General features: G+C 35.2%; 1 protein-coding gene across 3 annotated transcripts in view; it reads left to right on the top strand.

Moving 5' to 3' along the window:
• The window catches only part of UGT8 (UDP glycosyltransferase 8), a 90741-nt gene that overhangs the window by 54876 nt on the left and 22480 nt on the right, over positions 1-13385 (top strand). The window lies entirely within an intron of this gene.

Below are 13385 nucleotides of genomic sequence, written 5' to 3'. Positions count from 1 at the left end.
ATTAATTCCCTGGTATACTTTGGGTTTTTCCACTTTGAGAAGTACTGATTTATATGTGATTATTTAAATTCAATAAACACTGATTTAAAATTGGATGTGACCTGCTAATTAAAAGCAGCAATGTTTTGGATCAGTGGGTTTTTTAACCACTTTCATTGGTATGCAGAGATTTTTCCCAACCTGAGCTCACATGGCAATTCTGCAATTGCCCGGAGGACTTGAAGTGTTTTAGGATCATTGATTCTCCTCTCCGCAGGTGCTAATTCTTTTGCAGTGACTTCAGCTGTGTGGTCACATTTGTTGCCTTTGGAGTTGCATTATTTCAGAATGCCTGACAATTGGCTGGCATTGGAGACCTTTTCCTACCATCTTACCTGTGTGTTATCCTCCTGGAATGTTTTGCAAATAGCACTTATTAAATAATTTTTCCACATTTATGTCTATTTAACCCATTTATGCCGGAGGTTGCAATTTCTTGAGTTTTTGCATCAGTGGAAAATCAGACCTTGGTGATGACTTGAACAGTAGGATGTAAATAACTCCCCCATATTTAGCATTCCAATAATGGAACACTAGGCATAAGTAGGTGTGAGCTATTTTTTAAAGCCTCATATCCTTCAAAGCAGTCTGTTACTACAACTTACAAATACATTAAAGTTGATTTGTCAATTTTTATTTAAAGTGATATACATGTATTCATATATATTATGAGATACTTAGTCTAATATTATGACTATGATTTCCTGTTTCATCGAAATAACTGTTTTCCTGGGGACATTTCTGACTTTTGGTCATTGGTTTTTAATCTATTTTGAGGTGTATGCAGTTCGTCAGAATCAGCCTTCAGGTTACAGGAATCTATAACAAACATAAATTCAGGGCTTTGTTTAAAAAAAAAAGAAAAACCTTTGCACCTACTCTTTCACTGATATATTCATTTCTTGCTTTTTTATACAAAGGTTTTGCTTCCGCAAATATGCAAGTTTTCCTTCTGCAACACTTTTTGTTTTTTAATAGAACTTGTCATTTCCTTTGCCCAAATGTCCTTTTTTCATCCTGTCATTTTCTTTCTCTAATACAGACTTTCCTACCTGAAACTAACCTTTTCAAAAACTCCTTCCTTGATTGATCCTGGAAAGATCTGATCTCTACTTTACTCAACATGCCTTCTGTACTTGTGTTCTCAGATTGCCTAATCTTAGACTCTGGTTTTTAGAACTTGACAAGATATTTGAAATCTTTGCCAGTATAGTTTTTCTTTGTAGCTGTTAATTTAGCAGGGAAAAATTGCTTCCCCATTTTTTCAGTGTTCATTCTGGTGAGTAGTTTCTTTTACCAATCAATGTTTCTGTGAAGTTACATAGTAAAATAAAGTACACCAAGAAAATATGCGAACAGTTTGACTTGAAAAGACAAGTTACGATTGACTCTTTCCATTTTTCTACAATTGGGAATGCTTCAAGTGTTCTTTTCTAGGAATTACTTAAGCTTTTTTCTTTAGACATGTTTCTCTTTTATAAATATAAAAGTCTCACATCTCATTTTAATCTTATGTGAAATTTAAGACAATTTCAAGATTAAAAACAAGAACAAGCTAGTTTTCCATAATATACACCGCTTCTGCTCTCTTGCTGAAATAAACTGATAACAGATTTTCCTCCTGCCCTCTTTGTTACAAACATATCTTAGAGCATAAGCTCTTTAACATGCTCACTGTTACGCATATGGAGAGAATCTGTCATTCTCTGGTGCCCAGGATTAGAAGTAGAGAACATTACTTTGTTGTACCCAGGACCTTAAGGTATCTTCCAAATGTCTTTTGAAGTAATAATCCAAAATACACCTGAAATACCGAAGTAGGACTTTATCCTAAATTACCATGTGTAACGGTAACATTTTGGGAAAATGTGCATAGATTTCTGAAAAGATTTACAAGTGAATTATTGGAATAAACTCTTAAAAGTTGATAATTATTTTGTGGATTTGATTTAAAGCTATCAGATCACTATTTATTGAATGTACACAAATTATGGGCAATACAGTGTTTTGAATGCCTTGAAATTAAAGGAATTTATGGTCTGCAAAAAAGATGACATGTATATAAATAATTTTTTATCACATATGCAAATATGAACAGAACCAAAGAAGCTATAAAGTATTATCAAAGAAGATATTCCTAAATGTGGCCTAATTAGACATGAATTGATACAGTAAGAGGAATCCTTCCGTTTCAACTGACATAGAAGGATCTGTTGAAGGTAGCATTTGAGTTGAGCTTGAAGGACCTGTTGAATTTCAACTGATGGAAGTACTTCTAACGAAAGCAATCATAGTGAATAAAGTCACCAGAGTGGTCAGGGTTGGGCTAAGCTAAGGGAATGTAGAACCGTGTAGTGTTGGTCAAAGTAGGAAGTAAGAAACAGAAAGGCCTTGGATGTCAACTGGTAGTTGGACCAATGAAAATTTCAAGATTTTTCTCATGGGTAATTTTCTTTTGTAAGTAACTAATATAGAGAACTTGAGCATTAGCATTGAATAGAGAGTATTTTAATAGGACTTTTAAAATATACTGGTTGGCATTGGGAATTGAACTTTTAGGTGAGGGCCTAGGAGTTACAATAAAAAGAAATTGATGAGAAAGTACATTTTGGGCTGCTTATTCGGAGAGATACTTCTATTATAGACTTTTCTGTGAGCATAATGATAAATTGTATTAATGGAAAGAAGTCATGAGGTAAATCCAAATTTTAGTTCCACGGAATAGACTCTATAGAATATAATGAGATGAAAGAGTGCTCTTGGCAGGTCAGCTCCTGGAGGGAAGGCTGAAGGTCATAGCAACCCCATGTAGCTATGTTTGATAACTGATGTTTATTCTAACGTTGGAGTCTTTGCTGGGTCCAGTTAGGATTTTTATCTTATTCTTATCCTCTCATTGTTTATGCAAGCAAAGAATAAGACTTAATTTTAAATTGTCTTTATATAAGGTGGTACATGGAAGAGTACATAGTCTAGCAGGCACTGTTATCATGGCTCTGCATATTTCTGCCCAAGGTACAAAAGCTTTCCCTGATCTGATCAAGTCACTCATCCCAGGATTAATGCACCATTGCCCATACCCTTCTGGATCATTGACTTTGTTGCAGACGAGTTTACTTCCTGAATAATTGTAGGAATAGATTATGAAAAGCAGGGAGTGAGATGGAGGAGAAGGGGCAGATCAGTTCCTAGTTTTCTAGTCTATATTGTCACTTACCCCATAAAAGTTAAAGACTTTTCTTCCCTTGAACATATGTGCTATTCATGCTCATAGAAACACTAGAGCTAATGGAAATATACATGAGGTCATAGTCATAAGATAGGACCTTATTGCATATTGTGATCTTTGTTTAGCTTGGTATGTACTACATTAGGCATTTGAGAGAAGCTGACTCAAGTATACTTTGATATTGTTATTGACCTGGAAGGGTCTATTTGAGTGATTTACCCTGGAAACGATGTGAACTAGACTGATTTTAGCTAAATCCTGTATTTACTGCTTTTCTCTATAGTGGTTTATAATCTAGAAATGCTAAATATCAGTATTACATTAGAAAAAAAAATTACTTAAGAAGGGATTCTTTAGTTGCCAATGAATGTGTGATATTTAATTTAACTGATTATAAATTTATTTATAATTGGTTTGAAAATATTGGTGTGCAACCTTTAATTGCCTATCACCAAACTGTTCCTTTGTAAATTCAACTCTGAAATCAAGAGAAAACTGGGCTGTAATTTACACAGATTTTATGTAAGTGCATTTTTGGAAAATTTTTTATTTATTTTCAAGCTCTTTATTTCCCCAGTCTTCAGGGAGGAAATAGGGCAGAAGCAGTATTAATGTGCTGTTAATGAAGCTCGTGAGTCTGAAATGGACTATGAACTTCTGGGGAGGAAACCATATCTTACTCTCTTATATTCCTGGCACCTGGTGCCTGGCACATAGAAGCTGACCAGTAGAAGTTTGTTAACAGATACCGAATTATTGATGAAATGAATATGCATGCAGGTTAAACAAGATCTGCACCGCACTTTGTCTTTGTTGGTAATATCACTGGACTTCAAATGGGGATATAGCTACCCGAATTATTTTGGAAATAACGCAGTAAGTATTATATTTTCTCTATTGAAGTAATAATGAGGACCATAGGTTAATGGATTAGAACTAGGTTCTTTGGTATTATTGGGCCTCAACTTTATCTATTCTCATATTTTCTTAGAAAATAAGAAAATAGATAACTAAATGGGTTTAAAGTCATAAAATACATATTCAGTGACTGTTGCTTATGTTCTATTCTTCCTGATCTTTATGAGAAGAAAAATATGCTAGGGACCTTATGGATCTCTTAGTGCTGTTTTTTCAGATCCATTTATGACCCTTGAGAAAGAAGCCAAATGAAGATGCATTGAGACATTTCAGTTCCTAGAGCTGTAAAATCCACCCTAGTGACATTTAAACAACCATCTATCGTACCTACAGGTGAGGAATTCAGACAGAATAGCAGGAACAATTTTTCTGTGCTCTGTACTGTCTGGGGCATCAGCTAGAACACTTAAGAGCTAGAGGCTGGAATCATCCTCAGGCTTGTTCAGTCTTACGTTTGGCAGTTAAGATTAGCTGTTAGCTGAGACCTTAGTTAAGCTGTTACCTACAACACCTACTCTTGTCTTCTTCATGTTTCCTTCTTTACTGAAGTGGTGGGAAAGGAAGGGTGAGTATTGCAAAAGAGAGAGAAGTAGGTGTCAACTGTATCTTTTGTTATGATCTACCCTTAAAAGTCGTGTAGGATGACTTCTGTGATCGATTGATCCGAGAAGTCATGAGTCAGCCAAGGCTAACCTGTCCAGGTTTATACAGTGTGGACATAGCATCTCTTGATGGGGAGGTTCTGAAAGCACATTGGGACTGGAAATATTGCTTTAGCTGTTTATGGGAACATACAGTCTGCCATGCAATATAATTCCAATGTCTTTTGCAATGGCTTTATAATTTTCAACTATGACTAATAATTTATATTTTCCTACATTGTTTTTTCCAAATAGACCACTTACCAATTCCTGGTCTCTAGTTCTGTTTAGTCTTTTTTTAAAGTAATTTGCATCTCATTATGTTAATCAGATTGTAAAATTGATGGCAGGAAGTTTAACTTTAAAAATAAAAATTGATTATCTAGATTTTTCCACAATAAACTTTTATTTATTTAGTTTGCATCTGCAATCCTGGGGTATTTGTTTTTTCTGTAAAACAGTTTATTTGGTTATAGCAAGTGTCTGCAGTGCTGGATACACGTGCTGTTTCAGACCATAGATGCACCTGAGAGGTTGGGAATAAGGAGAAGCTTTTAAAGACAAAGGAAGTCCATATAAGTTGTCTGGAAACAAAGATTATTGGTTAGAGGGGCTTATTCTGGATGTGGCATTTGTTACTTGGTGGTAATTGTTGTTGATAGTAAACCATATTTCTCTTGTGGAATTGTTAAATTGAAAGCTATATTCCTTTTATGTATTTATTTTTATGTAGTGTAATTCCCAAAATTATATTTTTAAACAATATTAAGTCTACAGGAAATTTGCAGACTCAGTTCAAAGTTGTTTTTAACCAGAACCATCTGATAATAACATTTCTATATGATACTCTGTCACCCTCCAAACTTTGATATACATTTTGTACACAAGGACATTTTTTTTTTCTTTTTTTGGGATGAAGTCTCACTCTGTCACCCAGGCTAGAGTGCAATTGTGCAATCTCGGCTCACTGCAACTTCCGCCTCCCTGGTTCAAGCAATTCTCTTGTCTCAGCCTCCTGAATAGCTGGGACTACAGGCGCTATTAGTCACCACACCTGGCTAATTTTATTTTTAGTAGAGAACGAATGTCACCATATTGGTCAAGCTCGTCTCGAACTCCTGACCTCCGGTGATCTGCATGCCTCAGCCTCCCAAAGTGCTGGGATTATAGGTGTGAGCCATCGCACGTGGCCACAAGGACATTTTTCTACATAACCATAACACAAACCATCAAAATAAGAAAATTAAGAATGATTTATTACTACCATCTAAGTCTTATACCTCACTGAAGTTTTGTGAGATCCACTAATACTGTCCTTTATAAAGAAAGAATCCAGGTCAGAATTACATGTTGCCTTTATTTGCCATATGTCTTTAGGCTCCTTCTTCTTGAATTTATTCAGTGTTTCTTTGATTCTAATGATTTTGATGCTGTTGTAGGCTATCAGCTTGTAGTGTAGAATGTCCTTCAGTTTGGGTTTATCGTATGTTTCTCATAATTGGATTCAGGTTATGCATCCTTACAGGAATATCACAGAAGGGATACTGTATTCTGCACATTGTATCTGATTAGTTGGTGCATGATTTTGACTTGCTTCATTATTGATGATGTCCACTTTGATCATTTGATTAAGGTGTTATGTACAAGGCTTCTTCACTGTCACATTACTAATTTTACCTTGGTAATCAGAATTGGGAGCTATTTAAATATACCTCATCAAACACAGAGGTGTTTATGGCATAAAACTGATCATCATGAAACAAATGTTGGGTGTTTTCTTTCTTTTTTTTTTTTTTCCTGGAAGGAAAAAGACTACCTTTCTTTTGTTTGTGTACATCACGTAATTTAGTAGCTAAGCTTGATTTTTAAAAGAAGACTTTTTTTTTTTTTTTTTTTTAAGTGCTCAATAGTTTGTTTTAAGTTCTAGGGACACGACAGTGTTATTTATCCAATTAACTAAATGACAAAATAAAGTGGTGTACTTGTTGTTTATGCTTTCAGAGATTTAGATGACTAATAGCTTTCTTGATTTATTAAAAGAAATAAGTATTGAGTACCTACTGCATCTCACACATAGGAGAACAAAAGTCTTGTGCATAAATGCACATGCTACAAAAAGTATGGTAAGTGCCCTGTTGAAAGAATAGGTCCCACGGGGGAGAATAATAGAGGGGATTCTTTGTTGTGACTTTGGTAAGTAACTGTGACAGGAGGGGGAAGTTTCAGGCACCCAATGTCACGCTGTATTTGAAGGAATAGAGTAGATAAAGTATTGGTACCTGAGGAGTCTGAGGCCAGGTTTCAATACTTTATCTGATTTTCATTTCCTCATACCTAGTTACTGTAGGTATGGCCTCATTAAAAAATATAAACTCTTTGAAGACAGAACAAACTCTTTGATATGGTGCCTAGAAGAGTGTTAGGTATGGTACATAGCAGCTGATCATGGCTATTAAATAATCACTTATCAAATAGTGACCTAGCAAATTATTTGGGTTTCCAAATCCATTCATCAATTTTCTTTTGTAACGTAAGAAAGAATTTGATGTCATTTCTATGGTGATTTTTTTTTTTTTCTGGTGAGAGTTTCACCTCCATTTATTATTTCTGTCCTTTTTCGTATCTTGTGGTTAATTTCCATATCTCTTCAGTACCTTGCCATCATCATATCCTTGGGATGTCCCGGCTGCTTGTGTTCAGTTACTTGAAGGTCTTAAGAACCTTGAAAATTTAACTTTTCAAAGTCAAATCAGGGTTTCAAATTTTGCTTACTTATTTTAATTGTCACTGTACTGGCAAAATTAAGCTCACAATGAAGAAAAACCAATACTGCAGAATCTCAGTGGATATGAATACACCCTTCTGGGTGTTTATTTCATTCTCCTGAACTTTCACTGTGTTAATAAAGGTATCTTTGGAGATTTTTAAAATAGAACCATTGCCTTGACATTGATCTTTTTATTGCTTCTGTAGGGTAATTGTAGTTTATACTCTTTTAGATCATCTGGAAAATCATTTGAGTTTTCTGAAAAGCTGAAAACTAGATTTGATGCCGCATGTAAATATTTTTTGTACTATTTCTCATCTATGTATTTTAAATAACTTTATTCTGAAACATCTAATACATAGTGAAAAAAATATAACTGAGAGAATATATCTTGGTGCAGAATGACCTCTTTTTTTTTTTTTCCTTTTCTCAATGTGAATATCATTTCAGTCCATAATCTGTGTATTACTTATCAGATATCCCGGCCAAAAATGAACAGCATAATTTTTAGTTGACAAAGCACTTTTATATATTTAATATCATTTAATCTCTGCAATGTCCTTGTAACATATCAGAAGCATTTTTAGAGATGTGGAAGCTGAGCCTCAGAGAGAATAGGTGGCATCATTAAGATCATACAAATTGTGTAACTGGGGTTTGAAGCAAACCTTTTGTTCCACAAATCAGTGAAAACTGATTGGTGCATTTTTACTTTGAATGGTGACCTTTATATTTTCAGTGCTTTTTTTTCTTCTTTGTTTAATAAGTCTTGGTTAACTATATTAACAGTAGTCAGAGATCACGTTTGGTATCCTAAGATGTTTTTTAAAACATTTGTATCAAAATGTTCACTATTATTTTACCTACTAAATTTTGCAGAATGAAATTCCTTGAAACCCACCTGACCAAAGCAGAGCATTCTTTATATCAGAAACATGAAATGGGAAAAGAGCCCTATTGATGTTGGTGCTGGGAATAAGAAAAGCAACTCCAATACCAGCCTCCTCCCCTTTATCCCATTATCATCTCTGTGTAGGATTCTCTCACAGTCCAGGCATTCTTTTCCTCAAAATGGATGAGGCCAACAAAGGATGCAGTGTTATAGGTTTCTCCACTGTGCTGGGCCCTTCTCAAGGCTCCCATTCTTGGGGGAGAGAAAGGAGTAGGTTTGGGTTGCAGGCTGGTATCAGGAGAGCTCTGGGGCACAAGCATGACAGCCTAGTGTGTCTCCATGCCTCAGATGTGTTAAAGTTCCCTCTAGAGGTCTAAAAGACTCTGACGTCCTCAGAATCCAGCATACCAAGGATGGAGGAGGGCTTGCACCATCCAACTTTTAATTATTCTTGCATTGGTTCTGAAACTCACTTTTTAAGAAGCTACTTATGATTTTCTGGCATTGGGATATAATTACACTAGCCACAATGAATAGAAAGTTTCTTTTTATTTTTGGATAGGGGGATGAGTATATTTTAAAAAAGGAATTACCCAATGATTATCTTCTCTAAAAGTTTCAAGATCTTGCTTTCCACTTCTTTGAATTTTTTTTTTTTTGCCATATTCTATTGTTTGATGTCCATAATATCAAAACATTACCTGAAAATAATGCAATTTTTTTGCTTTGGGCAAAGTTGCTCCCAGAGTCTGACTCTGGTCCTTAGCTTTTGTTCTTCCCTGTCTCCAGCCTCACAGAGCTAGACTGTTTTACTAGCTTATGCTAGACAGCACCACATGGCGGGATATGGGTGGCTGGGGAGGACAACATATCCCTCACTGCTTTACTCTTCCTGCGGCCCAGTCAAGGCATTTGGTGAATAATTACTCTAGGACAAGAATTCTGGCAATACTAGAAACAAATCAGTATCTATCCAGGTCATGATCATTAAAAATAAATGCAAATACTTAACATATAGCATCTTATTGTGGTAAATAGAATGTATATTATCCATGTTTCCTTATTATGCTACTTTTTCACATAAAAGACTTCAGCCAGATGACTTAATCCTACAAGAAGATAAAATGATTACTTTTATTGTGAGGTGGTCTTTTCAAAAGACACAGCAAAGTATAGGTAGATATCGGATACTTAATTTGTATAAGAATGGAATTACTCATTCTAATATAGTGAAGGGAATGCCTGTGACTGTTGCTGATTTTCGGTTCAGTATTTGGTCCCTTATTGTGTTCATTTTCTTTTCAATTTGAAAATATCAGCTTTTCCCCTTGGTTTAGTTTCTCCTGTACCCATAGAGGTAGTCCGGGTAGAGGCATGTAATGCAGGTTGAGCCCAGATGTCGCTCCATTCCTGTCCTGCCATCTAGTGGAGAAATGTGCCGGCAGTGCTGGCCACTGTAAAACATGGTGCAATTTCTAAATTCCTATACTGAGTGAAACAGAAGGTTTAGTCTGTACCTTATGCCCAGGTATTCATAACATATTTAAGAAGTAGTAGTACTGGTAGTAAATGGCAGTTGATGAGTTACTAAAAAAGATAAGTCCTTAAAAAATGTACTAAGTATAAGAGTAACTAATGGAATCCCCAAAATGAAAAGTAATAAGAAAATCTACCATTGCAAATACAAAAATGTAAAATAAAATTATTTGGCACTGGCACAGAGATGGGTAGATAATTGCAACAGAATATAATTCAGAAACAGACTGTGAGGGTGGCATTTCAAATAATAGAGAAGATGAAATATTAAATAATTTGAAAGGACTGGCTAACCATTTGATTAAAAATAAATATGAATGTTAGTGTTATTCTTATCTTTAAAATAAATTCTCATTGGATAAAATGTTGAAACATTAAAGAAATGATACTGTAAAATTCTGAAAAGAAAATATGGACCATTTAAAAGATAATCTTGAAGTGAGAAAGTCTTGCTAATAAGACAGTAAACCCAGAGGCCATTTCAGAAAAGACATTTATCCTTCCAGCAAACAATATGAAAACAATTTAAATTTGTTTCTCTGATTAGTTGTGTGGAACAAAGGTTTTTTTATGTTTATGCCATTTAGCTTCCTTCTGTGAATGGGTGCTTTCTGGTTTTCTGGTGCTTGTGATTTAATCTCCATTTTTTTTTTTTTTTTTGAGAGGGAGTCTTGGTCTGTCACCCAGGCTGGAGTGCAGTGGTGTGATCTCAGCTCACGGCAGGCTCTGCCTCCTGGGTTCAAGTAATTCTCCTGCCTCAGCCTCCTGAGTAGCTGGGACTACAGGTGCATGCCACCATGCCTGGCTAATTTTTGTATTTTTTAGTAGAGGCAGGGTTTCAACATATTGGCCAGGATAGTCTTGATCTCCTGACCTCATCATCCGCCTGCCTTGGCCTCCCAAAGTACTGGGATTACAAGTGTGAGTCACTGCACCTGCCCTTATTTCCCCTATTTTATTTTAGTATTAATCCTTTATTATGTGTGTTGTAAATATTTGTCAGTCTATTATTTTGTTGATTTTTAAAAGTCCTTTTAAATTATAATTCAATTTAACTTTTAATTTCTCTTTGACTTATATTAGTAGAGGGATAGAATCTCATATTTTTTCTTAAATCAGCAGCTGATTGTCTCTGTCATCTTGTTCCATTATCCCCATTTATGCAGGTTTCCTTTTTTGTCCCTTAGTAAAGTTTTCATGTTTTATTCATGTATATTTGGTATATTTCTGTCAAATTTATTCTTAGGTCTTTGGATTTTGTTGCTACTACAAATAAATTTTTTATTCCAGTTTTAAAATTTGGTATTTGACCAGGAGTAGGATTCTCAAGTACTTTTACTTCTAAAAATGTTACATTTGTGGAGTTAGGATGTGTGTGTGTGTGTGTGTGTGTGTGTGTGTGTGTGCGTGTGTGCGCTAAAAACATTTACCATGAAGTTTGTTTTTTAAGCGCTGTTATTAAGTAAATTTGCCTTTTATAACTGATAGATCTTAAATTCCAAAAAATCCTGTATTTTTATATATAGGTGAGACATCCTGAGGGCCTCCCAATGCACAGGAAGATATCAGTATACAAGTTCCAATTTCAAAATTTTGCCATGAGTTCAGCAAATTTAAGATCGCTTCCACCTGGTCAACTGAATCCAAAACCCAACCCCTTCAATTGTCTTATGAAGTATCCTTCACACCAAATGTTCTGTGAATTTAGGCTGAAGACTAGAGATCATGGGGAGGGGTTACATCAAGGGAGAGTGAGGCATCCACCTGCTTACTATCTCTGCTGTGGCCTTTCACCTCTGACTCAGAAAATAGCAGTTTGCATATCACCTTGGTTCCCACTCTTCCTTCTAAGCCAAGTGGAATATTATCTTCTAAAAGTACTGAGTATTTTTCCCGAAGGAAACCATGATGAATATAATTTTTTCTATTCCTTTACAACATATGCGTTCAAGTGATTTTACTGTGTAGCATTTATATTTGTTTTAAGTACCTCTATCTTAGGATTGTACATAAAATTTTAAATCATTCTGCTCTTGTTTATTACTTTCAATCCATATATAATACTATTACATTTTCAGCACCTTTGATATTCTTGGTAAATGTAGCAAAATATAAAAGTTTTAATTCAAAGTTGGTATAGCCTCTATTTGTTTTATATATAGATGTTCTTTGACTTACAATGGGATTCTGTTCTCATAAGCCTAGTGTAAGTTGAAAATATTTCAAGTCAAAATGTGTTTAATACACATAACATACCAACGTCATAGCCTAGTCTAGCCTACTCTAAACATACTCAGAAAATTTGCATTAGCCTACACTTGGACAAAATCATCTGCCAAGACAGCACACAGTTATGTGTACATCTCTTGATTTCATTGCCGACTAGCAGCTACAGCTCACTGTCACTGTCCAAGCATATTACCAGCCTTGGAAAAGATCAAATTTTAAAATTTGAAGTACAGTGTCTACTGAAGAAGTATAGCTGACACAGCATCATAAAGTTGAAAAATCATAAGTCAGGGATTTTCTGTATTTATAAATAGAGCTTCCTGGAACATAAGATGTTTTGGTATGGTTTTCTTCCCTACCAAATAATCGTAACCTATTTTACTCATTCAGTAGCTAGAAGGATGCACCTCCTTTCTGTCTTGGTCATGCAGTGACATTACTAATTAATTTTGGGGGGACATAAAATGTGGTGTCTCTGTCCCCTGCTAAGAACGAGTGCAATAAAGAAAGTTAATACAAATCACTTTAGGTGATAAAATGAGTAGAAAAGGGGAAAAGGGAACGGAAAGAAAACTTAGGCTTAATGTTCCATTAAATAATTAAGCTGTGCAGTGATGCCATTGTGATGATACTTCTTATTGTGCAGTACCCTTAGCTACAAATCAGGTTATGTTACAAATTGGTGTGAAATGCAGAAGCATGGCTGACACAGCCATGGCAATAACTCATTCTTCCTGAGCGAGAGACCTGCAGGGTCTATGAGATATAACTGTGGCAATTCACTCCACACATTATGAACACAGAATGGGTCAGGCCCCTGCTTTCATGACTGCAGTATGGCATAGGAGTCATCAATGGACAGCAAGTGTGCCATTCTTACAGTGGAATTAATGTGTTCCTCAACATGTCATGGCTCTATTGGTTTTCCTATACTGAAGCTGGGTGTCTTTGGCAAAGATTTATTCAAAGGGACGACATCCTTAAAAGCAAGTTTGTGCCTATAGAATAAAATGAAGTAAGGATGGTATTCTTAAAATGAACTGCTTTGATTTTCAATGCAAATCAATCATACTGGCAAAAATTTGTCAAAGATGTATTAACAAATTTTTGCCAGTATAATTGATTTTTCATATG

Source organism: Saimiri boliviensis, chromosome 3 (assembly GCF_048565385.1).
Source record: "Saimiri boliviensis isolate mSaiBol1 chromosome 3, mSaiBol1.pri, whole genome shotgun sequence".
Taxonomy (NCBI): Eukaryota; Metazoa; Chordata; class Mammalia; order Primates; family Cebidae; genus Saimiri; species Saimiri boliviensis.
This window is presented reverse-complemented; position numbering and strand designations above follow the sequence as displayed.